The sequence below is a fragment of the Bufo bufo genome, chromosome 3, assembly GCF_905171765.1.
Source record: "Bufo bufo chromosome 3, aBufBuf1.1, whole genome shotgun sequence".
Classification (NCBI taxonomy): domain Eukaryota; kingdom Metazoa; phylum Chordata; class Amphibia; order Anura; family Bufonidae; genus Bufo; species Bufo bufo.
The window spans coordinates 86291180-86319177 of record NC_053391.1 but is presented as its reverse complement, the minus strand read 5'-3'; the positions used below and the strand labels follow the sequence as shown (position 1 = coordinate 86319177).

Genomic DNA, 27998 nt, shown 5'->3' with positions numbered 1-27998 from the left:
TAAAAAATTTTCCTTAAAACAGTAACACTCTTGTTCATGGTCTGTGGTCTACCCAGACACAGCCCCTTACAAGCGTGACACTGTTTCTTGGTAAAAATTATTTGTTATTCCTTATGGAGAGCGCCTAAGCGACGCGAGGAGTCGTATAGGCCAGACATAGCTCCTCTGGAATTCTGGGAACAGGGTATGCAAATGAGCTCTTAACAAGCTCTGTCTCTGATGTAAAGTAGCTGTGAAAAAATGTACATACTCTTTTCTAATCTTGGACAAGCCCTTGAAGTGCAGTTGAATCCAAGGCAGCCTGACTGAACCAATAAACCTAGACAGTTTGGTAGTGGCTGAACTCATTATACAGTATTGTAATTTTTTAAGTTAACACAGTTGCAATACTTTTACTAATATCACAAAGAACGAGTAAAGTATATTTTTAAAAATCTTTTTTTTCTAGTTTACTTCAATTATTCAACTATACTTCAAAAATATTTGAGTTAAATTTAATTCTGGGTCAAGCTTTCTCTTCAAACAAATTTCTTTCACATTGTATTTCTGTCTGTTCGATGGGTTCCAACCAAAGATCAGCAAATTTCGTGAAATTCATTTTGAGTCTGATTCGAATGAATCATCAGATCTGATTCTGGTCCGAATAAATTTGACCCAAATCAAAAGTGCCCCAATTGCCCTGAAAACTTGTGTATGACACTCATTATATTAGTAATGACAAAGTGACAGAGACATACATTGCGTATGTCTATGGGCAGGAGTGTAGCTAAAGGCTCATGGGCCCTGGTGCAAGAGTTCAGCTTGGGCTCCCTTCCCTCTTTGTGCTTTGTGGCCAAGGGCAGGGAAGCACATATGTAGCCTTCATGCTGCCTGAGGCAAAAATTTACACTTCTTATGTGGCAGAAGGGTCTTTGGGCCCCCTCAGGCTCCTTGGCCTGGTAGCGACTGCTACCTCTACACCCCCTATAGCTACGCCCTAGGGTAGACACATGGTGGTTCCTATTTAATAACAATGAGCTGTCTGATTTTTTTAAAATCAAGAAACGTCCAAAAATGATCCCTTTTTGGTGGTAGATGCCTCCTTCTCTGTCTTCTGACCTATAAAGTGGCATCTGCCATTTGACGCAATTCATTAAAAACTAATTGCAAAAGTTTCGGATTCACTAGAATCCAATTTTTGGGGGGAAATTCAGAACACATTCATTTAGAATCAATTCGCACATCTCAATTTCCAAGCTCTGAGATGGCCATCAATCAAATCAATGTGTCCATTTTTAATATAGAGAAGGTACATAAATGGCCTAGTGAACAGGCCCATGTGCTTTCATTTATTCTTCAAAGGCATGGACCCTGTTAGGAATTAGAAGTGTTACACAGTAGAGCGGAGGGCAGAACATTTCTTGAACTTGACGATGTCAATATCTCATATAACAATAGACTGATACTCTATGTTCCTGATTCTTTAGCCATTTTAGACTTAGAATCCATAGATTGACCTACAGAGGACCCTCCCAGAAATCTCCATCTCCATTGTCATTCCTTTTGTACTTCCACATCATTTGCCCTGTCATGAGCAGTTCTGCTTGACATCAAAGTAGGAAACATTCCAGGCAGACGGTATGATTCAGTCCAGCAATCAGTTCTAAGATATTACAGTCCCTGTGATTAGGAAATGAGTTAGACGAACCTGCCAGGTTATTTGCGGAATGTACCTAATATGACATTTACAGTGCAGCACATTTTGATTCATTGATCTTAGGGCTGGAATTTTTAACTAAAGCTATGAATGGATATTCTAGGAATCCCGAGACATACTGCATTTATCATGATGTCTAAGTCTCTGTAAAAGACTATGTATGTGACACACCACAAACGCAATAGTCCTTGTTCCATCTCATGGGACACTCACCCTATATAAAAGAATACCATCTATGAGCTAAGACGTTCTTCACCGATTCTGGATACTATGCTACAGTATACACATTATATGGAGCACTGTCCTATAAGAATATGTGGAATAGTCAGAAACTCCAACAAAGCTCAGTCTTCAGCTTTAGTAGGGCATCATCCACTGATTTCATGCATTCTCCGAGAATATTGAATCTAGTGAATTGGTTCTAGTAGATGTCCATGTTTTCTTCTCTCCTCCAATTTTGCTTTTCATTGGAAAGTCAGTGCTTTCTTTAAAACCAAATGGCCCCAAACTCATAAATAGCTTTCTTTCTCTTTTTTTTTTACATATGAACCAATGTAGTAAATATAAATGGTAAAGCCATATGTACCGAATTTGTACAATCACTGTATGGGTTGTATTATGACACACCACGTGACAGCACAATGTTTCTGGGGAGGATACCTCTATAATATGCTACATATACTGCACTGTATGGGTTTGTATTATTATTTATTTATTTTATGCACTTATATAGCGCTGACATATTCCGCAGCACTTTATAGACATTGGCATCAAGCTGTCTCCAATGGGGCTTACAATCTAAGTTCCCTATCAGTATGTCTTTGGAGTGTGGGAGGAAACCGGAGTACCCGGAGGAAACCCACACATGGCGAGAACTTACAAACTCCATGCAGATGTTGTCCTTGGTCAGATTCGAACCTAGGACCCCAGCGCTGCAAGGCACCAGTGCTAACCACTGAGCTTCTTGGGAGAATACCTCCATAATACTGTACTGTGTGGGCAGGCTTGGACTGGCCTACAGGGGTACAGGTGGATCCCCCGGTGGGCCCCTAGTCTCCCACCCCCTGCACAAGTGGCACATAACACAGTAGACTTACTACACTACATACATATATTCAATGTACAGCACCTCAGCCCCCCTATGTTCATATAAAAAACTGGTATGATTTTTAAAGAAACTCCCCAGTTTAATATTATAGACACGATCAGAGCTGAGATGACTTCTAGGTATAGAGGAAAGCTACCAGTGTCCTCTTTTCCCCAGGACCTACCTTCTCAAAGTTGCTGCAGGGATCCCCATATTTAATCATCTGGTAGCATCCTCCTGCTGTGTGAGCAGGTAATATTTCAATGTATCCGTACGGTGGGCCCCCAAAATACATTTTACTGGTGGGCCCTAGACACCCCAGTCCGACACTGTGTGTGGGTTTGTATTATGGCACACCATGTGACAACACATGGCTTCTGGGGAGGATACCTCCATAATACTGCACTGTATGTGTTGTATTATGGTACAACGTGTGACAACACGGGGCTTCTGCAGAGAATACCTCCATAATACTGCACTGTATGGGTTGTATTATGGCATACCATATGACAACACAATGTTTCTGGGTAGACTCCCAACATAATACTGATCAACACAGATCTGCATCATAAGCCATTATAGTAAACCTAACTAAATTAAAGAGTAAATAAATGACTTCCTCCTCCGATACAGATAACGAACATTCCTTCTGCACCTTTAGCACAGTTTTCTGATTTTAAAAAAAAGTTACAATTTAAATTTTTTGAACAGCTGCAACCTATGGCAGGAGAAGCTCCTTGAAAACATGGTAGCCAGTTACAGACAGTTAAAGGACATATGAAATTCTGTCTTGTCACTTCGCTATGTCGTATTGCAGCTCAGCCACATCTTTTTTTAAACCCTCTTTGGTTTCCATATTCATCCTCAGAAATGCACAGCATTTGATATACCTTACCTTTAACATATGGGCTTGGTCTCAGAGACCCCAATAGTTCGAGAATAGCGCTTGCCACTGGGGTTTCCAAAAATGTATCCCCCGACTTAATATGAAACCGATCTTTTATGTAGCAGACAGAATGTTAAACCAGTCAGTATAATAGTTTGACTTTGGAAACATCCTCTGCATATGAATACTAAAAGGGACAGTCTGCAAACTTTAATAATAACAGGAAAAATGTCAAACATTCTTTATTTCCTCTTACTTTTGTGTTTTTCAGATACATAGGTATTGCTATTGGAATGCTGGTTGCTTGCAGAAATAATGCTACTTTCTTATTTTGGCAGCTCATCACTTCAAGATTTGTTTTCATGAGAAAAATAATACTGAGGGGATTTTGTCAAGTTTTTCCTGGCATATTGTCAGCATGATGCCTCTCCGCTCCCAGATCAGACCCATGAATAATACCCCACAAATAAAATAGCGACTGTAATAGTAAGAGGGTGGGATGGGGGGTCCTGCTTCAGAAATCTGCCTAATGAGTGATCAATGAGGAGCGGTGATTCATCATTCCTCGTAATCTTTCTTCGTATCACCACCTTGCGATTCAGGTACAAGCCTCATTCGTAATTGCTTGAAGGACAAGGGGAAATGAAAGAGATAAAAAAGCGGAGGGGGAAAGAGCTTAGTTCTGATTTATTGTATTGTACGGATGCAAGCAGCGATCAGATGCTTGCCATCACCTGACGTGGCTGAACACAAGATGTACGCTTTTTCAGAGAGAACGTGTTTTTTAACATTTACACATATTACAGTGTCTTATAGATTATCTGTAAGAGATTATCTGGTAGAGATTTATAAGTATCTCTAAAGCTGAGTTAGGGGGAGTTCGCAATTCCGTTATTGCTTTCCATAATAACATGGTTATAACAGAAAAAAATTGAATTGTAAGACGGAATTCAAAACGGAAAGAGGCATTCTATTTTGATCCGTCATAATAGCCGTGTATGGGCAAACATAATGGATCCGTCTGGATTATCCAGGACATTTTTTACGTCATACAGAACTAAAAAGAATGTACCTTTACAGTATTTGTGCCCATAGAAATGTATTAGGACCAAGCAAAACGGAATGCTTCTTAAAGTGTTCAGATTTGCATTCCGTTATAACGGAATAGTATAACGGAATTACCTAACGCTGATGCGAACCCCCCCCCCCCCCCCTTTACTCTTAAAATTAAAGTCTTATGTTGTAAATGTTTGAAATAAGTTCTTTAAGCAAGCGCAGTGGGGATGATTTACTAATGTGTTTATGCCACAATAGTGGCGTAAAAGAGAATCACAAATTATGGAGCATACCATATTTGCACCATAATTTACCACTTTTTTGAGCTTCTAAAAGTGGCGAGGATTTTAGAGGGGAGGTACTATATCTCCTTATGGAGAGCACCTTAATTGGGGTGAGGAGTCTTATGGACCATACATGCTCCTCTGGAATTCTGGGAAAAAAGGGATGCAAATAAGCTCTTAACAAGCTCCGCCTCTAATGCCACCAGATGTAAGGCAGCTATCCAATAGGTCAATTTTTGACGTATAGGATAGCTCCCTTAGCATAGGAGGCTGAGCTTTCCACGCGCTCATTTGCATACCCTCTGCCTTAAAATTGGCGAGAAAGGGGTGTTGCTTGGCAGAAGGGGCAGGTCCTAACACAGGGGTGCAAAACCCGCGGGTCGCATTCGACCCCCAAAACCAAGTTTTGCAGCCCCTGTCCTGCTGGGCAGAAACACAGCTGAAAACACGGGCTTCCGGCTGTAAGTGATAGTGAGGGACCCGAGGAGAGGGCAGATGCGCTTTATCAGTGCTTCTGCCTTCTCCTCAGATAGATGAGCGGCGCGATGAGTACCTTGGGGCAGAGGAGCGTAGAGCTGCAGGGTCAGGAAACAGCTCTGCCTTCTACAAACAAACTCCCACAGGAGGCTGGTTTCCCCTGTAACTGGGGCTCCTTTAGATGCCTAGTTACAGTGGAAATAGTACAAAAAAAAGTCTCTCATTGTCTCCCAAAGGTCTTTCAATGACCTCTTGGGGACAAATTATGTGGATAAAATATATAAAAAAATTATAAAAAATTTGAAAACTAAATAAAAAATATAATAAAATACAAATAAAATAACAAAAAGAAATAAAATATTATGTGTCAAAAAAGTATATTATAAAAAAATAAAATACCATTAAAATAAAAAAAGGAAAAAGTGCGAAATAAAAGTGTGTTAACTGTCCAACAGTCTTTTTATGACCCTTTGGGGAATATATTATATGGCAAAAATATATTTAAAAAAATAATAGAAACTTCTAAAAAATAAATAAATAATAAAATAAAAATAAAATTAAAATAAATAAAAATACTAATAAAATAAAAAATAAAAAAGGAAAATGTGCAAAATAATAGAGTTTTCATTGTCCCCCAACAGGCTTTTTATGACCTCTTGGGGACATATTATGTGGCAAAAATATATTTAAAAAAATAAGTAATGAACCAATTATTTTAAAAAAAATTATGCAATAAAATATTAATAAAATAGAAATAAAAGTAAAAAATAAAAAGGAAAAAGGTTAAAAAAAAAGGCTCAGTGTCCCCCAAAGGTCTTTTTATGAACTCTTGGGGGACATATCATGTAGCAGAAATATATTAAAAATTAAGTTAAAATTTTTATTTTTTTTAAAAGAATAAAATTCATAAAAGAAAAAACACCCACACCAACCAAAACCATTACCACCCCATTCTCGTGAAGCTATACATATTATATAACAAAATGGCCTACACAAAATATAATAATTTTTTTTTTGTGTCAGTGTGCATATAGTTTGAAAATAAAATACTTTTTAAAAATGTTTTGTACAGTATCCCCCAAATAAAACTACTAAAAAATAAATTATAAAGCCCTATGTGTCACGTAAAAATTGTTGCAAAAATTATTTTGGTAGTTAACAAATATGATAGTTACATCCGTTTGAACCACTGGTGCTAAATCACAAAAAATGCCTGGTCATTAAAGGGTTAACCAATGAGCGCCTTCCCACTAGCCAGTTAAAGCGCTTACTGGTTATTGCAGGGCCCCTATAACTGGGGGCAGGAGGAGGTAATAACCAGTGAGCGCCGTCCTCTGCAGTGAAGGAAAGTATTTACTGGTTATTGCAGGGCACTTATAACCGGGGGGTAGGAGGGGGTAATAACCAGTGATCGTCACCCTCTGCAGCGAAGGAAAGCGCTTACTGGTTATTGTAGGGCCCGTATAACTGGGGGCAGGAGGCGGTAATAACCAGTGAGCGCTGTCCTCTGCAGTGAAGGAAAGCGCTTACTGGTTATTGCAGGGCCCCTATAACTGGGGGCAGAAGGCGGTAATAACCAGTGAGCCCCATCCTCTGCAGTGAAGGAAAACGCGGATTTATGAATAGGAGGCAGGATAGAAGGAAATGTCACCACTTTTCCGTAAAAAATTTTTTTTAACAAGTTCCTGCAGCATGGCCCCTGAAACAAAAGGTTTATACTTACCTGCTCCCTGCCTCTCCAGTCTACAGTGCTGCCTTCGCTACCTCCATCTTCCGGTCCCCGCACTGTTTACACCTGTCAGTACATGGCCATGGTCACATGCGCCTGACTGAAGCCAATGACTGGCTTCAGCAGTGACATGCTGCTTGTGGCCACATCACCGCTGAAGCCAGTCATTGGCTGGGGAGCTGCATGTGACCATGGCCATGCACTGCCAGGTGTAAACAGCGCGGGGACCGGAAGATGGGGGCAGCGCAGAGAACTAGAGCGGCAGCGCACAGGTAAGAATAACTATTTGGTTTCAGGGGCCATGCTGCAGCACGATATTCGTGACAATTACTGGGGAAAAGTGTTCATAGGAGCGCTCATATCTTATATCTGGCTGGTAGAATCGTGCTGCTGATTAGTCGATAAACAAGGAATCGCTCGTTTGTCGGCTGATTTGCATATTTTATCAGGATGAAAGGTTTCCAATTATCGGCAGCACATCTCACCGTGTAATCAGGGATGGGCTACCAATAATCAATATAACTAAATGAAGGCGGACTGACTGTGGTAGTGATCATTCCTCCTCAATCACTTTGCATTGCCTTGTGTAATACGCTGATGCAAATAAGTCGAAATTTTTTTGATTTTCGGCCCCTTGAAATAGAGCGATGTGACAATGGGGCCCTCAGACCAAAAAAGGTTGTGCACCCCTGTCCTAACACATCCCTCCGTTTTTACTATAATTTACATGAGAAACTGGTGATATTGTAGCTGAAGCCTACACCAGCTCCTACCTGATGTAGATTTCAGTTTCTGGCACATAGAAAGCCAGAAGATGCACCTGTGACTCTTAATAAATTTGAAGCATCTTACTTCATCACATTTCTTACTAAGACTGGTGTAGGAAACGTCAATCTTAGTAAAGGTGCCCCAGTTAAGGAAGGCAATTGCTGTGGATCCACCCATTGAAATCCTCAGCAGCGGTTATATGATACGTGATGCAGGTAGAGGGACTGTAGAAGTCAAAATTAGACGATAATGTAGGTGAAGGGGAAGTACTCAAGGGGTGTAGCTTGGAGCACTGTCTGGAAGAAGGCCAAACCCCCTTGGTCACATGCTCAGTTGATGTTTTGAGACAGTAGGGAGAGGTTTCCTACCCTGTCGAGACCAACGTGAACTCCTCAACTTCCAGTGAAGGAAGAAGAGGTCAATAAGTCAGGAAATGCATCAAAACTTGTAATGAGGGTACGTTGGTAAAATGTTTATATTGCTAATTGCTGCCATAATTTTTCTTGATGGAAAACCCTTTTAGACTTGACAAACTAGATAAAACTTGTATATATGTATAAAACAGTGTTAATATGACTCACAGCTAATATAATGCTTGAACAGTCTATGAAGCTTAGCAATCACTCTTGATTGAGCTGGGGACAATGTCAGAACTATTCTATTCTAAATGGGAACCTGTCACCGGGATTTTGTGTATAGAGCTGAGGACATGGGTTGCTAGATGGCCGCTAGCACATCTGCAATACCCAGTCCCCATAGCTCTGTGTGCTTTTATTGTGTAAAAAAAACGATTTGATACATATGCAAATTAACCTGAGATGTGTCCTGTACGTGAGATGAGTCAGGGACAGGACTTATCTCAGGTTAATTTGCATATGTATCAAATGTTTTTTTTTACACAATAAAAGCACACAGAGCTATGAGGACTGGGTATTGCGGATGTGCTAGCGGCCATCTAGCAACCCATGTCCTCAGCTCTATACCCAAAATCCCGGTGACAGGTTCTGTTTAATCTCTGCATACACCAAGTGCTCTTTTCTGTGGATGTCTGTTCACGTGATGCCACCTGCAGCAGTGATTTGTACATTTCAGGACTTCTTTAAGTTGAGCTTACTGCCAGCCGCTATGATATCCTGCTCAGGGGTGGACTGGCCATATACCCTACAGGGAATTTTCCCAGTGGGCCAATGTCCATAGGGTCACCTGAGCTCTTCTCATTGCCACCGGCCAGGTACATAGTACTGAGGGAACTATAGGGGTCATTATTAGAGGAAGTCCAGGCAGCATGCTAAAGGTAGGGCTGCTTGGTGTTATGACCCACATCTCACCTCCCCGTTCCATAACCATATTAGAAAAAACTGGAGAAGGAGGACAGAACATGGCAGCTATTGATGGCCACCACAGAGTGACAGCTTCTGGGTAGATATTTTATGCTACACTGTGGTATTTGGTTCTGTGGTATGGTATTCTGCAGTGTGGTATTACTGACCCTGTCAACTTGTATTTGCCTCCTCTAATTATGTTTCCCCACCCTCTGTCAATTTGGACTCACCTATAACATTGGGGTCACGTTTAATTTTTTTTTTCCAGGACCATTTTAAGTTCCCTGTCTCCTCCCCATCCTGCTGGTTCTGACACTCTGCTGCTGATACTTCTGACACTCTGCTGCTGCTCTCCCACATAGGCCTTTTCTGTGACTGAGCTACATATGTACCTGGTCTCTGCACACACGTGCACACACTGAAGCAGTATTCCTGGCCCATTTCCGATGTGGGCTGAATCTTCTTCTCTGGATGTGCTGACCAAGAATTTGGTGTCCTCTTCAGAAGTTAGATGTTGCAGTAGTGTCTCTGTGTGTTAAAGGCCTAAAGATCCCCAATCTCACATGGACAGTAACTGCTCAACTCAGCAAGCTTGAACTTGAAAATTCGAAAATGGCTCCATTTTCATCATTTGCTGGGTTGAAGTACTGCTCTCCATTAGATATGCCCAAAAATGTCTGACAGATTCAAGTCTTACCTCTAGATATACCATAAATGCCTAAGATGGGAATACCCCTATAAGGCAAAAACATTAACTAATGGGCAACTCATCAGCCTCATGAGCAACTCGTCCTTTAAATGACAATCTAGGCCTACATTTCCAACCAAATATCAGAAAATGTTATCATTAATACTTGGCAAGAGTGGTGTATTTAAAAAAAAAATTTGAACAAGAGAACATTTAATTTCCTGTGACTTTGGGGGAATGGGTGGTTATAGGTACAGTTGTTTAATTGTATGCAGTCGAATCACCAATGTTATGTCACATACAGGGTGTCTGTTTCTGAATAGTCACAAGAAAAAATACGTGTAAGATTTTTGGTCTATAGTGGTTTTGACCTTCTTAATTAATTTAAAATTACACAAGAAAGCGCCAGTTTCTGAATAGGGCATCACAAGCTCTTTTGTGGCAGGGATGAACACGTTTGGTAATAACACAGTTATGTAAGGCTCTGTTCACACTTCCATCATGGCTTTTAATGGAACCATAACATCTGTGACATATGTGTTTGCAAATCCTGATGGATACCATTGGCTTAGTAGTTTCTAAATTTGTTTTGCCCCCAAGAATTGCCCTACGGACTATACTTCTCATCAAAAACACTAGAAAGGTAGTTCATATGCATAATAAATAATGCAGTTATTCAGTCCATAGCCACCAGCTTAGAGGATGTGATAGGTTGAAAATGCCTAAATTGTATTTCACGTGACAAACTAGCTGCCCCTCATTTGTGTGGATATAGATATGCTATAGGGCAAGGTTATATTTTTAATTTCTTGCAGTTGTCATGAGATAGTGTGTTCTGTTATCTAGAATTATACAAAGCAGACAATAGTTATTCGGGTTGTGGATGTGTGTCATGAGCAAACATTCAGCTTAAAGTCCGGAATATGGATACTCACCAAGTCATTCTTCCAATTTCTAGCACTGTTCTCCATTAAGCAGAGTTGCCATAATAAAATTGTATTTACACTGGTGAGATGCTGTCTTGTGGGGTTTTGTTCTTGCAGGTGCACAAGTTGGCCAACTAGGACAATGTCTTTCTTAATTCATCTCAGATTCATTACTAAACATAAAAAATTATGACCGTATTAATGGCAATGTGCTTCATGATTGGATCATGTCCACTTTTTTTTTTACTTCTTTCATATTTCAGTAATCCCAATTGTTTGATTCATCGGTCCTTAATCTCCTTTAATTGCCTGGTTAGATTTTGTACGTTTCTATTCTTGAATGGAAGTTGGACTGAAAAGTTTAATTTGAGGTTTGATACACCCTGGCACAGGGTTTGCAAGCCAGTGATGAAAAGCAAATGGCATATAATGATAACTGAATGCAATTTTTACAATTTAGAAAATTAAGAACATCTGGAACAGACTGAACTAAACATACCTGAATACTATTTTTTCTTCAAAGACGTATTAGGTTCTGGACCAGAGCTTCTTAGTGATTCCTAGACATTAAAAATGGTCAGAGTCCATGCCAAAATCAAAAATATGTATCTCAATTGAACTCATCTCCTGAATCTAGTATAACTTTGAATCAATGATGTTAGTAAATCAGAGGTTGCTGCAGCCAAAGAAGAACTGCTACCCAGTTGTGGTCACCGGTGAGACCTGCCTCACATTCTCAATAGAACAGGTCTAGAATACTTCAAAGATTTTAAAGGGGTCCTCCGAGAATTTAGAAAATGAAAATACTTGAATATTACTTTATTATAAATATAGTCCTAAATACCTTTCATTAGTTATAATGGCTCATTTTGTCTAGGGAGCAATTATTAGGAGAAATAAAATGGCCGCCATCCTATTTGTATACACAAAACCTGTCCTAATCCCCTACTTGACAGGTATTATCATCCTGATGATCAGATCTTCAGCTTAATCTCTGTAGGAATGGAGTTCATGAAGAGACATGAAATACAGAGAGGACGGACAGGACAGAATGTGGTAATGTGGGGCTGTGGTAATGGAGACTGCATTCAAGTACTGCTACTCATCAGTCACATGTACCCTCCTCTCTGTATTTCATGTCTTCTCATGAACTCCATTTCCACGGAGATTCATCTGAGGACCTTATCATAGAGGAGAATGAGGCAGCTCTTTAGCTTAGTGTCTTGAAGTAACTTGTCCTCCTGTGTGATTAGAACAGGTTTTGTGTGTGCTAATAGGATGGCGACCATTTTATTTCCCGAGATGATTGCTCCCTAGACAAACAAACCATTATAACTAATGAAAGGTATTAGGGAACATATTTATAATAAAGTAATATTATAAAATATTTTCATTTTCTTAATTCCCAGAGAACCTGTAACGGTCATGTCCACACACACACAGGGGGAAGGATAGTGACCACTGCACTCCACCCTCACCCCTGGCCCTGCCTACTTGCCTCACAAGATCTGATGACAGGGGACAACTGAGCGAAAGTCCCTTACTTAGGATATGTGCAGGGAAGACAGACAAGACAAAATACGGAACGTGAACGGACCGGGTCAGAACCAAGAGAGCTACGCAGTACAAAGGGTTAAGCAAAGAATGGTCAGGAGAAGCCGGGGTAAAATACCAGCAGAGTAGAGAAGTACCAAAGGAGTCCGCAAAGAGTAGTCAGGTGGGAGCCGAGGTCATAATACCAGGAGTGATGCGCAGTACAGGAGAAGCAGGCAAAGGATCGTCAGGGAACAGGATCAGGTGAGTATTCAGTAGTCCAACAAATAGCCAGGAACCTAGAATTAACAGCCAACCTGTGGCCTGCAGGCTGCCTGTATTTATAGTGGGGTCTGAGGGTCATGTGATGTGGCCAGCGTCACATGACCGACAGACAGACAAGTCGAGCACCGAGTGATCAGCTCGGCGCTCAAGGCAGACCTAGGAGCAGGGAGGCTCCCAGCTAGCAAAGCCGCCCTGGGAATGAGGCCTAACACAGATCCTCGCTCCCGAAGCTAAGCAGCAGGTCTGCGGCTAATGGGAGACCGAGTGCACCTTTGGAACCCCGTGACAGTACCCCCCCTTTTACGAGGGGCCACTGGACCCAAGACTTCAGGCGATAGCCTTTCAGGGTGTTCTAAATGAAATTTTCAAACAAGTCTAGGAGCATGAACCTCCCTGGCTGGTACCCAAGATCTCTCTTCGGGTCCATACCCCTTCCAGTTAATCAGGAATCAGGAAAGTAATGGAGAAATCAAAACAGGTAAAAAACAAAGCCCATCGGGCATTAGGTTTTTATGGTCAGTGACAACAGTTACCCGATGCCTTGCCCCCTCCAAAAAATGCCTCCACTCCTTAAATGCCCATTTAATAGCCAGCAGCTCCCTATTCCCTATGTCGTAGTTTCTCTCCGTGGGAGAGAATTTCCTGGAGAAGAAGGCACACGGTCTCAGGTTAGTTAGGCTAGCAGGACCTTGTGAAAGGACTGCTCCTGCGCTGTCCTCGGACGCATCCACCTCCACAATAAAGGGTCTCTCCTGATGAGGCTGGATCAGAATGGGAGCGCTACTAAATGCCTTTTTTAATGTTTCAAATGAAGAAATTGCCTTGGTAGACCAATTCTCCAAATCCGCCCCTTTCTTAGTAAGGTCGGTCAATGGTTTAGCAATACCAGAAAAATTCATGATAAATTTACGATAGTAATTAGCGAAACCCAAAAACCGTTGTAAGGTCACCCATTCCTTAATTGCCAAAACCTTACCAGGATCCATCTTAAAGGCGTGAGGAGTCAGAACATGCCCTAGAAACAGTCCTCCTGTACACCAAAGACACATTTCTCTTGCTTAGCGGATAGCACCTCTAATACTTGTTGACATGAGACACATGAGATTCGAAGTCAGGAGATAATATCAAAATGTCGTCAAGATAGACAATTATAAATATACTTAAGAACTCCCTAAGAATATCGTTCATTAAGTTTTGGAACACAGCTGGGGCATTGCTGAGTCCAAAAGGCATCACCTGATATTCAAAGTGTCCTCTCGGAGTATTGAACGCTGTCTTCCATTCGTCTCCCTCCTTGATTCGAATTAGATTGTATGCCCCTTTCAGGTCAATCTTGGAAAACCAGGTTGCCCCCAGAACCTGGTTAAATGAATCCGGAATCAATGGGAGAGAGTATCTATTTTGGACAGTGATTTTATTTAATCTCCAGTAATCAATACAAGGTCTAAGACCACCATCCTTCTTCTTAACAAAGAAAAACCCTGCTCCCATAGGAGAGACTGAAGGTCTAATATGCCCTTTAGCAAGGCTCTCCTTAATATAATCTTCCATAGCCTTGCGTTCGGGCTTAGAAAGATTATAAATTCGCCCTTTAGGAAATTTGGCACCCTCTATTAGCTCTATGGTGCAATCATAAGGTCTATGGGGGGGTAGAACCTCTGGAGTAGGGGTTGAGAATACATCAGAATATTCCTTAATAACTGAGGGTAAAGTATTAGACCTTACTGAAACCCCAGCCTGGACCACGGATAAGCATGAGTCACACTTAGGTCCCCATTTCACCAACTCTCCTTTGGACCAATCTATTGTGGGGTTATGTAAACGGAGCCAAGGCAACCCTAGTACCACCTCAACTGGTAGGTTCTCCAGGACTAAAAGAGAACATCTCTCAGAGTGGCACACACCTACGGTTAGAGAAATTTCAGAGGTACATGACCTCACTGTACCACCAATCAGGGGAGTAGCATCAATTGCCATGACATGGATAGGTGTAGGTAAATCAAACATTGGAATACCCAATTTACTAGCATATTTACAAGCATTTATTGATTGGCCGCTGAACCGAAATCAATAAAGGCCTTACCCGGCCACTTATTAACCCCCAGAGAAATTGTTATGTGTACCAAAAGCTTACATTTTGAAAAGTCAGGGTGTACTTGGTCTTTAGGTTGTCTTGCCTTAGGAGACTTGTCAGAGAGGACCCTCTTAGGAAACTTGTTGATCCAATGCCAGGATCTCCACAGTAGAAGCACTCTCCGCGTCGAAGATTACCCCGGGTCATGCCAACCTGCATGGGTTCCTCGGTAGAGACCTCAGTGTTGTCCCTGGAAAAGGCCTCTGGCTGGACCACCATCTGAGAACAGAACTGTCGTTCTTGTCGTCTCTCTCTAACTCGTCGGTCAAGTCGGACAACTAGTCCTGGGGATCACCCTGTAGTAGAGAAATGATAATACCCACACGTTGGTTCTCGGGACCGGAGGACACGGGGCACAAACGGAAGTAGAGTTTGCAACTCTCCTTAAAGGAGAGAAACCTCTTCCGGTCTCCAGAAAAGGGTTCTGGGAGCTTGATTCTGGGGCTCAAAATGTGGACTGGAGGGCTGAGGAGTGGAAGAACCTTGCCCTAACTCAAAAGAACGGAGTTTCTCTCCTAGTTCCTGCACCATCTGTGTCAGGTTAGAGACATGGTCAGTCAGGGTCACAAAAAGGATTCATGATACAGTGGTTATTGGGCCTGTTAATCTGTAACGGTCATGTCCACACACACACAGGGGGAAGGATAGTGACCACTGCGCTCCACCCTTACCCCTGGCCCTGCCTACTTGCCTCACGAGTCCTGATGACAGGGGATAACTGGACGACAGTCCCTTACTTAGGATATGTGCAGGGAAGACAGACAAGACAAAATACGGAACGTGAACAGACCGGGTCAGAACCAAGAGAGCTATGCAGTACAAAGGGTTAAGCAAATAATGATCAGGAGAAGCTGGGGTCAAATACCAGGAGAGTAGAGAAGTACCAGAGGAGTCCGCAAAGAGTAGTCAGGTGGGAGCCGAGGTCACAATACCAGGAGGGATGCGCAGTACAGGAGGAGCAGGCAAAGGATCGTCAGGGAACAGGATCAGGTGAGTATTCAGTAGTCCAACAAATAGCCAGGAACCTAGAATTAACAGGCAACCTGTGGCCAGCAGTCTGCCTGTATTTATAGTGGGGTCTGAGGGTCATGTGATGTGGCCAGCGTCACATGACCGACAGACAGACAAGTCGAGCACCGAGTGATCAGCTCGGCGCTCAAGGCAGACCTAGGAGCAGGGAGCCTCCCAGCTAGCAAAGCCGCCCTGGGAACGAGGCCAAACACAGATCCTCGCTCCCGAAGCTAAGCCGCAGGTCTGCGGCTGATGGGAGACCGAGTGCGCCTTTGGCGCCCCGTGACAGAACCTCTTTAAGCTGTCTAGCCACTCTCTCATCCACCATATAACACCAATACTGTGACTATCTGAAGTTAATTTAGGGATTGCCAATTTGTACTGCGCAAACCAGTAGACAATACAGAATTGTAGTGTTTTTATTCTTTAACTTTCTCCAGGCATGTCTCCTTTAAATGTCATCCTGCCGGTAGGGCTAGGTCATTTCTTTGAATTGTAATCACCCACAAAACTTTTGAATTCTAACAAGGGCTTTGCTTTTAAATTCTACTGGCACAGAGCCTGAAGAAACAGAAGTAAACTAGACGAGGGTGTCATTGTCTTCTGTTGCCCAGCGTCGTATGTTGAACATTCCTTTAAGGCCTATGAATCCAATTATGAAAACATTTCTTGGAACAAAGTAAGGTCCTGTTTTCCCATCTTCAGCAAGCTTAGCCCATGGCCAAATAGTCTACATCATTACTGCTAAAATCTATGTTTATTTTTCAAAGCTGAAAATTGCTATTCTCTCTTCCCAACACTTTAATCTGTTTTCTTACATCGACTTCAAATCATGTTTATTAACATGTAAAATCGACACAATCAAAACAGCTCAGATTTGGATTAATGGTCCAAACAGCCAAAGAAAAATCCAGCCACGTAATTAAAGACAGAATTAGCTTGTCTCGGATTATTGTCATTGATTTCCAGCATTTTATTCTCCTGCGGTTTTCAAACATTTGGTGATCTTTATGAACATCTGTAAACCTGATGTCAAGGCTCTGCTCCAAGCTGACGACCAGCCAGTCTGGTCTCTGTCTCTGCCAGAAAAAATTAAGGTCAGATTTTACTTTAGATCTGATCTGATTGATCTACATGACTTATTTTTATGTAATGTACAATTGTACAACATATTTTAAAAAGGCCGGTGTGTTCAGAGAGCTGAATATATCCTGCAAATTCTATAAATTTAAGCTTGGGATAGCTACTAGTCCTTTTGTATAACATAATAACAGTACATGTATAACAGTGCTTCCGGATCTGTTCGAAAGGCCATTAGAAGCAAATATTGGCTAAGGTTGACTAAAGATTCAAAGGGTCAGACCTGGTCGGAACTGGGATAAATGAAGATTTAAAGGAGTTGGCCAATCTCAGACATTGATGCCATATCGACCATCTCAGACATCTCAGATAAGACCCATTTCAGACATTAATGGTATATTGCTAGGATATACCATAAATGTTAGATAGGTAGGTCTAGGACCCACTCCTATCTCCAGAAAGGGGTCCCGAAGTGAAGGAAGGCACACTGTATGCACGTGGCATGCTCTCCATTCATCGCGTGCAAAGCTGCTCTCTTTTCATTTCAGGGGCTGCATCCTAGAGATAGGTGCAGGTCCCACATCTGGGACCCTCTTCTATCTGTCATTGATGGCATATTCTAGCCAATCTACCCCTTTTATTACTTTTTTTTACAAAATTGTCAGATTTCTATTTAAAATGATGAACAAAGTAAAAGGGTATGGCCGCTGTGGAAATCCACCATGTACTCCGCTGTGGAAATCCACCATGTACTACTGCGGTTTCTGCCATGGTTGTTCACTTTGAATGCCATGGACCCACTCCTAGCTTAGCTCCATTAAATGTAACTAAACCACAAGCGGACCCCCACCACGGCTTCAAGCGGCTTCTGTCCAGACACTGCACCAAGAAGGGACACGTCCCTTCTTGGCCGGTCACTACTTTAAATCACCAACTGCACAAACTGCAGAGTGGCCCCCCCACTGAAAACAGTGGGAGGCAAACACCATTCAGGTGCCGCAAAAATTTTGCCAAATTCTGCCATGTGAATGGGCCCCAATAATAACTGCAAATATTTTTAGATTGAAATTATTAAAGGGGTGTTTCAGCACATTACATGTAATTCACTGCATAATGAAAAGCCATACTACTTTTTAATCTACTTTCCGTATCAATTCTTCCTTGATCTCAAGATATCTGATAACAGGAAACTTCTTTGTTTTCTCCAAGAGAATTAAACTCTTTTCTGGTTAGGTGAATAGCTTGTGACAAGAGAGAGCTCTGATAACGGTGCTGTAACTTTAGCGAACCACCCGTGTATCCACCACATGATCAGAACTGAGTTTTATTCGCTGAGTGCGATCAAATATAAAAAATTCCCATGGAAAGACAGCAAGCGGAGATCCTGAAACTATGCAAAATGATGCAGAGGATTTTCATTATGCAAGGAATTACCTTTATTTGTTGAAACAGAAATTTTTGTGGAGCTTTGTTCAGAAAGAAGAAGAAAGTCCTGTTGACAAGACCTTCTTTTCCGTCCTACATAACGGAAACCAGGTGGCTGCGTCATGCTTGCCCATAGACTTCTATTATGACGGATCAAAGCAAATTATGGCAGAGACTTACTATTACTGGTATAAAGAAAAACTGGCTTAGTTGCCCATAGCAAACATTCAGATCCCACCTTTCCTTTTCCAAAGAAGCTCTGAAAAGTGAAAGAATCAGATTGGTTGCTATGGGCAACTAAGACAGTTTTTCTTTATACCAGTTTTAGTAAATCTCTGCCATAGTTTGTTAAATTCGGTGCATGTTTGAATCTAACACTTTTGTCAAGAAATGATACTCCAGTTTTTCTACATCCACTCCCTAATGGAGTGAGTTTGCAACATTGTGGATAGGGGATACCTTTAACCAACTTGAATACCCCTTTAAGCTGTGTGTCCATGTTGCAATGGAGGTGTGCTATACCAGCTACAGAACACTTTCCATGAAATCAAAAATTAAAGTATGAGAATCTTCTGAAAACATCACATTTCAGCCAGAAATCAAGCTTCATAATTCCAGAAGTTCCAAGCGTTTACAGTGGATTTTGCTGTAAGTGTCAGATGTAAGCGCGCTGCCAGACTGCTGAAGTAAATGGTTACCTAATTCCCAGCTAAATAAAAGGTGTTATTGTTTCATAAGCAGCTACTGTGGTAGATTTGCAGACATTTTAAGAGCATTAGTTGATGTAGATTTCAAGAAAGAAAGGGGGTAGAGACAATAATTCAATACAGGCTTTAAAAGGAAATTATATTACAAAAAGGATTACCTAGCACAGGCCCGTAAATGTAATACTTGTAAATGTAATGCTTATAAGAAAATGTGCAATTCTAGTAGAAGCAAACAGGCGTCATTTCAGTAATCAGCTATCTGACATGACGTGGTTGCAGGAATCCTGAAGCTTGTTATCTGGCAGAACTTTACGGAAGCCTATAGTTGGCTACGTGTGATCACTTCTGCAAGAGTGTCTTACTTCAGCAAATGGGCAGCTGCAACTGCTCTTCTACGGGAGGTGAACTCTACCTTCTAAAGAAACAACTTTTAGCAAATGAGGCAGTGGAAAAAATGGCCCGAGGGTCACTAAAAGGGGTTTAGGCAGAAACCCTTCTGTCCTGTTTGGGGGGCCTGGTTTGATCCTTGCTATGGGGCCCTTACTTCTCTGTGTATGCCACTGCTACCAGCTAATGGTAATAAAATAAATTGTGTAAAACAGTAATATTTTGCGAAAAGTGTAGATCAATGTTGTCCAGCCAGAGGCTCAGGAGCCACACGTAAGTCTCTGGCTCCCTGCATATGGCTCATCTAATGTTGGTAGTGGCACATACTCTATATTACTATCATGACTAGATCTTGATTCAAGAGTCAAAACCATATCACTGGCATATCAAGCAAACATAGCTATCAAATATTTTTGGGCTTTTTTCCTTTTTATACTGAAGGTTGCTTAAAGGGGTTGTCTCATCTCAGACATCGCTGGCATATCGCCAAGATATGCTGCCAATGTCAGATAGGGTGTCCCGCCCCAGAAGCGAGTAGAGAGCAGCCCCCCATGCGCAGTTGTCCTCCATAAATTTCTATAGGAATTACAATAATAGCCAAGGTATCACTGCTTGAGAAAGGTTCCAGAAAGAGGACCAAAACGTTGCTGTTTGGTGAATAAATACAGAATTTCTTTTACTTGTTGGAGTGCCATGGAATTTTTGTACTATATTTTTATGAATTTGGACTGTTTCTACAGCCGCTGGCACCCGTCTTTCACATTTTTTGCAGTGCTACCTACACTCGCTTTGCTCTATTGTTTCAAGAATTGACTCTATTGTTTCAAGAACTGACTGCTATTTCCGTCCGTCCCATAGAAGTGAACAGAGTGGTGGCTGCGCTTGCGCAGTGCACTCTCTATTCATTTCTATGCGGCTTCTGAAAATAGCTGAGCAAGATCAATTGTTTTTTTTTCAGAACTCCTATAGAAATTGATAAAGAGTATGCCACACATGCGTAGTGCGCTCTCCTTCACTTTGGGGGGCCTGTGAAGGAGTCGTGGGTCTCAGAGGGTGGGACCTGCACCCATCTGACTTTGTTGGCATATCCTAGTGATAGGCCATGAAGGTCCCAGATGACAGGAACCCCTTTAATACTATCTGTTGTATTTATACAAAAGGTCGGGAATTAATGTAGCTGCATGGTAAAATTACTTCCGCCTATCCTCCAATAGATTGTCATGTTTAATACTCCTGCACATAAAATAATAGATGAATATATTATCCATGACTAAGCTTTTAACCTTGTACTCAAACTAAAGGGAACAACATTTTGAACTTGCATCTTTGTCAACCAAATGCTGGATCTTTTCACAAATGAAGGGGTTATCCAGGCTAGAAGACAACCCAAGTGGTCAGAATGTATAGCCCATAAAAAGAAAATTCACCTGTTGACAGTCCCACCATTTAGTGCAACAGAAGTGGCTTGGTCCCGTAGCTGATCACTGACTTCAGCGGTCACATGTGCTTGAATGGCACGTCACTTCTAGTAATGTGCTAGTGATCTGCCACTCAAACATGTGACCGCTGAGGCCAGTCATGGGACCAAGCAACTTTTTATTCGGCCATGACCATCCTGAAAGGGACAGCAGTGCTTGAACAGTGGGACCATGGAACAGTGAATTTTTATTTATTTTTTAAAGGGCACACCACTAGGGTTGTTGGCTTCTCGGCTGGACAACTTAAAGTTCTGCATATGACACCTTTGGTGGTGGGTGACGGTACTGTATTGTATTGTATGAACCAGTCAAGAAAAATCTGAGTACTATGGATATAAGATGAAAAAATGTGAGATGAGTCCACTTTTTTTTTTTTTTTTTTACAGCCTAGACCTGAGCCATCACTTATACACATTGCAGGTTTGCATCACAAGCCCGTCAAGATATATGATCTTTCAACCAAGAAAATTGTGAATCTCACTGCAGTCGGTGAATAATGATATGTTTGTATTTGACTCTGATCATCCCTTGAAAAGGTAACATATTTACAGGCTCTGTGCACACTAGCATGATGTTTTCCACTTTCACAGGATCTATTGTGATCCATCATGATCGTTTATGTATTGATTTCCATCAGGTATCTTTACTTTAACTTAGTGGAGTAACTAGAGTTCAATGGGCCCCAGGTCTAACTTTGGATCGGGGCCCCCCACCCCCATTAACCCACCCCCTTTTACCTTTTTGCCCCTTCTCTCAATGTATATAATTAATTTTTTGCCCCTTCTCTTAATTTATATATTTCATTTTTTGCCCCCCTATCTCACTGTATATATTTCATTTTTTTGCCCCCTCTCTCAATGTATATATTTCTTTTTTTTGCCCCCTCTCTCAATTTATATATTTCATTTTTTTGCCCCCTCTCTCAATTTATATATTTCATTTTTTTGCCCCCTATATATTTCATTTTGCCCCCTGAGTAATAAATTATTTGCTGCCAGAGTTCCAGTGCCCCGCCCTGCCCTCATATGACCCCCCTTTCTGAATCCAGGGTTAGGTAGTTAATTATATGCCGCCACTGCCAGGTGCCCCCTCTCCACCCAGTATGAAGCTGGTGTGGACATACAGTACATTAAAAAAAATACTTACCTACTCTGTTCCGCTCTGTCAGTGGGTCTGTACATACACTCTCTGCGGCGCCGCGTCATTCCATCATCCTGTGATCCCGCGAGACTCGTGACCTCAGTACCAGGTCTCGCGCTGTCACAGAATTAATTAACAGTGTGTGTGAGTCTAGTGGCGCCGGGCGGAGAGGGTATGGGTGGGTTGGGGACGGTATGGGTTTTGTTGGGGATGTGCGCAGTAGCGCAGCCAGCAAAGTAGGCCCCGATGGCGACTGGCCATAAAAAACATTTGCGGGGCAGCAGGCCCCCCCTCCCGCTGGGCCCGGACGCAGTCGCAACCTCTGCGGCCGCGATCGTTACACGCCCCTGTTTTTACTGGATACAAAAGTACTGCATGCTCCTCTGATTTTGAAAAAGCAATGGGAACTTGACAAAAGCGGTAAAATCAAATGTCAACCAAGTTTAAAACTTATGGGAAGAAACGCTTTACCTAAATCAAGAATTGAAATAAACATATTTCGACTGTATAAAAAGATTGCAGTTTAATGTAAATTTTTACTTTATACCCGCACCATACATAAAATATACACTATGGGGGTCATTTATTAAGACTAGCGTTTAAGATGCTGGACTAAATAAGCCCTGCACTGGTGGTGGATCCACTGAAATTATGAGTTGGCGCCAGCCTCTGCATAACTTCGGCGCAACCAGCACCAGTCTAAATGTAAACCAGCTTCCTTGTTGGCTTACATTTAGATAATTTTCTATGCCTAAAACGGGCATAAAAAATGATGAATGAGATGGGCCTCCCTGACCCCTTCCCTGCCCAAGCCACAAGTACTTTTTTAGACCTAGCATGAGGGGGGGGGGGGAGTTTACAGATTGTGGCGCAAATAACCTTTGCGCTGCAATCTGCGCCAGAAATATGCCTAATATAGGCATATTTCTGATGATAAATGACCCCCTCTGTCCATACTGAGGGCCATACTGCTAATTGATGAAAAAATGTCATGAAGCCGTCAGTTCGAAACACATTGACTATTTACCAGTGTCATTCATTGACATGTAAATTTTAATGGATGCTAATAAATTTAAGTTTTAGAAGATTTCTATTGCTGGATATTTTTTCTTCACTTCGAGGTTCCCACTCCAGGAGTCCATACAAGGATATCTTCCAGCAGGATGAGAATGTGCATTTGCTTGTGTTTGTTTCATACTGATAGATATCAAAACCAAAAAGTGCCCACATACTGCCAAGCAGTTTCTCAGGGTCATGTATATGCCTGTTCACTATGATGATACCCAGTATTGGTTATTACAGTGGACTAACTCCCTCATTCAATGTCTCCTACTAGCAAAAACTGTTATTGGTTGTAAGTGCACCCCTGCCCTTGTGTCTCCATAGTAATACCATCCAGACCTCACACATCAGTATCATGGTATAGTAAGGACCAGCACTCGCTTTTGACACTTGTTTTTGACAAAGGCTCACAGTAGCCGAAACGCACGCGTCACTTATCATTTGTATGTGACCATTAAATCTATTTGAAATTATTACTGAAGCGAGTGCTGGTCCTTACTATACCATTATCTGTGGATCTTCCTCCCGGGACGCGCGCACCGCACCGCTGAAAGCAGAAGTGCCGCTTGTATCTTCTCTTGGATACATCAGTATCATGAAGACAAAAGTGCAATGCTTCCAGGCAGAGAGGCGCCCTATATTGTTTAAATGTATTTAAGTTACATTATCTCACACTTTAGACTCTGTTCACACTAGTGTCTTAGCTTTAGAGCAGGGATGCTCAACCTGCGGCCCTCCAGCTGTTGCAAAACTACAACTCCCAGCATGCCTGGACAGTCTACAGCTATCAGCCTACAGCAGGGCATGATGGGAGTTGTAGTTTTACAACAGCTGGAGGGCCGCAGATTGAGCATCCCTGCTTTAGGGTATAACGGGACACTGATGAACCCCTATTGATTTGATTTGAATTGATAAGGGGCCATCAGGGTCCCGGCATTTTTTTTTCCTGACAAAAACCTCAACAGGCCACATTATTTTTGCAGTTAAATATGCCAGAAAGCTCGACAGAAACCCCAAATGCAAATGTGAACAGAGCTGTAAACATTAAAGGGGCTATCCCACTTAAAGGGGTATTCCCATCACAGACAATGGAGGCATATCGCTAGTATATGCCCCCATTGTCTGATAGGTGCAGGTCCCAGAGGTACGGAGAACGGAGCGGGGAAAGGTGGTGGAGGGCGCACTCTGCATATGCAGCCGCCCTCCATTCATTTCTATTGGGCTGCTCCGTTCTCGGCATATGCCCTCATAGTCTGTGATGGGAATACCCCTTTAAAGTATTACTGTGCAATGAATAGAACATTGAAAATGAAGTATTATAGAAAACTACATGCAATGAAAATATTTTTGGGTTTTTATTTACATTACATTTTTTCGCCCCCTGCTGTTAATGCTTCTTGTCCACCTTCTACTGTATTCAGAGGTGGACAGACATGCTCAGTAATTTCCTTGCTTCCTTCCCCACCCCTCAGTGCTGGCGTAGCAATCTCATAGAGAAGCAGGTACAGCGGTCCAGACACCTTTCATTCAATCATCACTACGTCTATATTTATAAAAGTCTATACTGTAGCTATATCTTTGTCTAGACAGTGGAGATGGAAATTGTGGGGACATTAGATGCCATACATCAGCGATGGCCAACCTGAGGCTCTCCAGCTGTTGCAAAACTACAACTCCCAGCATGCCCAGGCTACCTACAGCTATCAGCCTACAGCAGGGCATGGTGGGAGTTTTAGTTTTACAACAGCTGGAGAGCCACAGGTTGGCCATGCCTGCCATACATATATATGAGGGACAATTTTCTATGCAGGGGAGGAAGGGGTTAACAAGAGCTGATTGCAATGCATCCTGGGACATACAGGTGCATGATGAACTCCTGTCCACCCACAGAAAGGTAAGCAAGTGCTCCAGATATTTGAATAGAAACATCTAAAATTTAGTGGAATAACCCCTTTAAGAATCAACATTTCACAACATTTGTAGTAACCATATGGAAGTATCATCAATGAATGTCTGTAACCTCTTGTGTTGCAGGTGCTTACTGCCAACAGACATCTCTATCTACATTTATATGAAAGATCTTCTTCAGCACCTTGAAGCTTAAATGTAAGCCATGAAAGTGACTGTAGATAGCAATACCTAATACATGTACAATCTGCATTGTGAGAATGTTTAGAAACTATCAGCAGGTAGAAGAATATGGTTTTGAAACATACCTGCCTAGCACAAATGTCTAAAAAAGTACCTACAGTAGCATGCAAAAATTTGGACACCCCTGGTCAAAATTACTGTTACTGTTAACAGTTAAGCATGTTGAAGATGAAATGATCTACAAACGGCAGAAAGTCACAAGGAACGTATTAAACAAAAACATTGTTTTTATTTTCATATTTTACATTTTCAAAATAACAAAAAAGGAAAAGGGCTTGAAGCAAAACCTTGGGCACCGTCCCTATCAGTATGTCTTTTGAGGTCTATCTACAGATTTTCAGATCGGGGGACTGTGAGGACCATGGTTAAACCTTCGGCTTGCGCCTATATGCATCTAATTACAAACTACTTCACGAAAAAGACTAATAAAAAAAAAATATAAGATTTGAAGAGACCGCAGTTTTCCCACTATGCATAGTTCAAGACCAAGACCTAAATTGTTTTAATGGGACAGGTCCTTAAAACAAGTGTGGGGATGTCCTTTTTGCAATATGCTGTATATGTTTTATACTGTATGTGACAAGTAAGGCTACTTTCACACTAGCGTTTTTGCTGGATCTGACATGGATCGGCAAAAACACTTTCCGTCATGATAATACAACCGTCTGCATCCGTTATGAACGGATCCGGTTGTATTATCTTTAAAATACCCATGACAGATCCGTCATGAAACCATTGAAAGTCATGGGGGGACGAATCCGTTTTCTTTTGTGTCCGAGAAAACGGATCCGTCCCCATTGTGTGTCAGGACAGATCCATCCTGTTCCGCCCCACATTGCGGACAGAAAAACGCTGCTTGCAGCGTTATTCTGTCCGCGATGGGGATGCACCCAAACTAAACCTGTTGAGTTTTCACATGACCAGGACAGATTTTTAACCCCTTGGGAGTAAGCCATGATAGCTGCGTTCACAATAACTATAATTTCATTGTTTGACTAATTTGGGACAATCTCTTTCAGATTGGAGCCTCTGTCTCCCGACAACCTTGACAGGCCACAGTCAGCCAGACATTACTGCTCTACTGCAAGGAAAATGTGGTCTTAAAGGGGTTGTCTCACTGCAGCAAATGGCATTTATCATGTAGAGAAAGTGAATACGAACCACTTACTAATGTATTGTGATTGTCCATATTGTCCCCTTTGCTAGCTCCATAGATTTTTCCTTCACATTATCCATTGCTCGTTTCCATGGTTATGACCACCCAGCAATCCATCAGTGGTGGACGTGCTTGCACACTATAGGAAAAAGCGCCGGCCTATTTGGTGGCTGGGACCGTGGGAACACACATAGGCTGGTGCTTTTCCCTATAATGTGCAAGCACGGCCACTGCTGATGGATTGCAGGGTGGTCATAACCATGGAAACGAACAGTGTATAATGTAATGGAAAAATGAATCAAGCCTGCAACGGAAGCAATATGGACAATCACAATACATTAGTAAGTGCCTTGTATTAACTTTGTCTACATGATAAATGCCACTTGCTGAAGTAAGACAACCTGTTTGAATGACATGCTCTGGCTCATAGAAGGGGGTTCCCAAAGCAAGGGATCCCTCTCTATGATGTCTATAGAGGCAGGGTTCCCTTCATGGGACAACCCCTTTAATAAGTACGAACCAAAGATAAACTGAGAATAAAAGAGTTTTGTAGCAAAATATAGATATACTTTATTGAATAATTGTCATAAAATATTAGATGTGATACATCGGATAAAAAAGTGGACTACACCTGAGGGGACATAACACAATAGACCAGTAGGTGGAGGACAATAAAAATCAACCACAATTGACTGGAATACACACTAGGTACACTGATGTATACAAAAATCACACAAATATCCAAGTCGTATCAAAGTGCAAGTGCATATCTCTGTAAGCATGAATGGCCATTTGCTATATGTGATAGAGGGATTACTTGTTGCATTTACTTGTTGCGATCCCTTTTTTTATAGAGTTTGTGTTCACTAACAGTGGACACGGCCATTTAAGTGACTAACTTATATGTATGTATACATCTCTGCTTACGGCCCAATTCTAGGGTATTGATGGTTATTTCCTTCATGCTTACAGAGATATGCACTTCCACTTTGATACGACTTTTTTTTGTGTGATTTTTGTATACATCAGTGTACCTAGTGTGTATTCCAGCCAATCGTGGTTGTTTTTTTATTGTCCTCCACCTACTGGTCTATTGTGTTATGTCCCCTCAGGTGTAGTCCACTTTTTTATCCAATGTATCACATCTAATATTTTATGACAATTATTCAATAAAGTAAATCTATATTTTGCTACAAAAACCCATTTAGTCTCAGTTTATCTTTGGTTCGTGTATGTTGATGTACACTGAGTGGGTACGTTATATTAGGGTACTCTTTTCACATAGGATCACTATATGTGAATGTAAATCTATGTGTATTTTGTGACCGATTTTGTTTAACCCTTTAATAAGTAGTAGTGTTGAGCGAGCATGCTTGGCCGAACTGCTGTTCGGCTTAAGCATCGCTATGCTCGGCAGATCCGAGTGCTCGGCCGAATACTGCGGGTGCTCAAGTACAATTTAATACAATGAAAGTCAATGGGAGACCCGAGCATCAAACCAGGCACCCCTGCTCTGAAGAAGAGAGGGTT

General features: G+C 41.8%; 1 protein-coding gene across 3 annotated transcripts in view; it reads left to right on the top strand.

Moving 5' to 3' along the window:
* Positions 1-27998, top strand: part of COL8A1 (collagen type VIII alpha 1 chain) — a 114418-nt gene that overhangs the window by 30519 nt on the left and 55901 nt on the right. Inside the window, exons 2-3 of one of the 3 annotated variants that reach the window (XM_040423286.1) lie at positions 21346-21495; positions 25196-25267. The exons of 1 other annotated variant lie outside the window; for it this stretch is intronic. The gene's annotated coding sequence lies outside the window, so the exon portion shown is untranslated. The remainder of the gene's footprint in view (positions 1-21345; positions 21496-25195; positions 25268-27998) is intronic. One more of the 3 variants, XM_040423287.1, reaches the window with a different exon arrangement.